Source organism: Salminus brasiliensis, chromosome 11 (assembly GCF_030463535.1).
Source record: "Salminus brasiliensis chromosome 11, fSalBra1.hap2, whole genome shotgun sequence".
Lineage (NCBI taxonomy): Eukaryota > Metazoa > Chordata > Actinopteri > Characiformes > Bryconidae > Salminus > Salminus brasiliensis.
The window spans coordinates 40,076,224-40,078,872 of record NC_132888.1 but is presented as its reverse complement, the minus strand read 5'-3'; the positions used below and the strand labels follow the sequence as shown (position 1 = coordinate 40,078,872).

At 32.1% G+C, this 2,649-nt stretch overlaps 1 long non-coding RNA gene across 1 annotated transcript in view; it reads left to right on the top strand.

The window, feature by feature from the left end:
- Positions 1 to 1,757: 1,757 nt before the first annotated feature.
- LOC140565501 (uncharacterized) overlaps positions 1,758 to 2,649 on the top strand; it is a 5,682-nt gene continuing 4,790 nt past the window's right edge. The window contains exon 1 of the long non-coding RNA XR_011980596.1: positions 1,758 to 2,649. This exon is cut by the window's right edge and continues 802 nt beyond it. This is a non-coding gene — a long non-coding RNA (uncharacterized lncRNA).

Below are 2,649 nucleotides of genomic sequence, written 5' to 3'. Positions count from 1 at the left end.
TATTTATCAAAATAAGTCAAATTCACATAAAAAGAAATGAATATTTAGCAAATTAAGTCAAATTATCTAGAAATGTTGTACTTTTGTAGCAAATAAAGTCAAATAGTCAAATTGTCCTGAAACAGAAGTGAATATTTGTCTAAATGAATCTGAACGTCTTTCTCATTCCCCCCCTGCTGGCTGCTGGCTGTGTTTTAGGGTGGAGTGATGAAGTAGAAGCTCAGTCTTCTGCTGGGATTAAACTTCTGAACTTCTGCAGGAACTTCTTTAAGATCTGATACTTTCAGGCTTTCAGCCCCAAAATCAGCCGACAGGGACAAGCAGGACATCGCCTTGGAGTAATAGATAAGAAAGTGTGTGCTTGTAGAAGAGTGTGTGTGTGTGTGTGTGTGTGTGTGTGTGATTGTGTGTTTAAGCGAGCTCCTTTTAAAAGGTTCTCAGTCAATTCTGCTTCAGTAAATTGAAAGTGGGATCAATGCAGCGGAATTGAATCCCGCTGTGTATTGTCATAGGCTCCTTGAGTGCTTGGTGAAGTGAGAGAGAGAGAGCGAGAGAGAGAGCGAGAGAGAGAGCGGGGCGTGTAAAGTGTGTGAGAGTGTGTATCTGGACATCAGTCGTTTGATGGAGGTCTTTTTCGGTTGTGGAGAAAATCTGAGAGTGAACAGAATGGACGGCCGCTCTCTACAGCCGCCAGACCCGGCTTCTAAAACCGGCCCAAACCCACAAACCACGCCGTCTTCTCCCGGCGTTCAAATTCACTTTATTATCCTGAGCTTTTATAGTTTATAGTTTATAGACAAAAAACTCAGTTTTACAATAAAATTATGAATTTGTAATCAAATAAAACTGAAAAAATTACTTTCTGGAGATGAAATATTGACCTCTTATCTGGAGATCTTAGCTTATTTTTGTTGAAATTCAGACATTTTCTTTTTAAACTCTGAAATAATATCACAAGAGTTTAAGATTTTGTTGTAATATTGAATTAGTTTATGAAGATTTGGACTTATTTTGATAAAATACTGATTAGCTAACTGGAGATTTGGGCTTTCTAAAGAAAATGTCAGTATTGGAATAAAATAAAATTTGCGTTAGACTTAGTGTTTAAATACTGACTTATTATCTCGAAATTCTGTTTTATTTTTGTTGAAATACTGACATTTTCTGGAGATTTTGGCTAATTTTTGTTGAACTGCTGGCAGTTTCTGGTGGTTTTGACTTATTTTCTTGACATTGTGACCTATTTTCTTTTGATACTCTAAAATATTATCACAAGAGTTTAAGATTTTGTTGTAATATTGAATTAGTTTATGAAGATTTGGACTTATTTTGATAAAATACTGATTAGCTAACTGGAGATTTGGGCTTTCTAAAGAAAATGTCGGTATTGGAATAAAATAAAATTGAAATAAAAACGTATTTCCTGGAAATTCTGTTTTATTTAGTTGAACTTCTTACATTTTCTGGTGATTTAGACTTTGTATTAGACTTTGTGTTTAAGTACTGACTTATTATCTCGAAATTGTGTTTTATTTTTGTTGAACTACTGACATTTCTGGTGGTTTTGACTTATTTTCTTGACAATGTTACCTATTTTCTTTTGAAAACTTTAATATTTTATTGTAATACTGAATTCTGGAGATTTTGACTTTCTAAAAAAAAGTTATTTAGTTGAACTTCAGACATTTTCTGGTGATTTTTGTTTGTTGAAATCTAGAATTTCTATCTGGAAATGTTGTCTTATTTTGTTATACTACTGATTTGCTACCCAGACTTTTGGCTTTTTACAATTTCTTCTTATTATAAAGAAAATGTCGGTATTTAAATTTCAAAAAATTGAAATATTGACTTCTTTTCTGGAGACGTAGACTTGGCGTTAGACTTATTATCTAGAAGTTGTGTCTTATTTTGTTGAAATACAGACATTTTCTGGAGATTTTGACTTATTTTAAAAAGTAAAAACTGCAGGATGAAATATGAATATGGATGGATGTGAATGGAGGCCTGGAGCAGAACCTCACTCTGAGATCCAGCTTTATTGCTTTTTTCAGTATTTTTTTTCAGTATTGCTTATTTCAGTATGAATTTAATTCATAGTGGTTACTGAATAAGTCTTAGTAGATATGCATTAATTTATAGTGGCTAATAAATAATTCATACTAGGTACATAGAAAAGTAGGTCAGTAATTACTGAGTAATTACTAATAGTTACTAAATAATTCATAGTGGTTGCAAATGTAAGTAGTGGCAGTTAGTAAATAATTCATAATGGCTGTGCATATGTATAGTTTATTGTAAATGCAGAACGATTCATGGCAGTGGCTGAATAATTCATAGTGGTTATACATTATACATAGCGGCTTCTAAATAACTCATAGTGGTTGATTAATAATGTATAGTAGTTATTGAGTAACTCAGTGGTTGATAGTGGATACTGAATAATTCATAGTAGTTATTGAATACTTAATAGTGATTATCAAATAATTTATAGTGGTTACTAAATAATTCATAGTGGTTACTAAATAACTCACAGTGGTTGATTAATAATTCATAGTGGTCTATTACAAATTCATAGTGGTTGATTAATAATTCATAGTAGCTACTAAATAACTCATAGTGGTTGATTAATAATTCATAGTGGGTACTGAG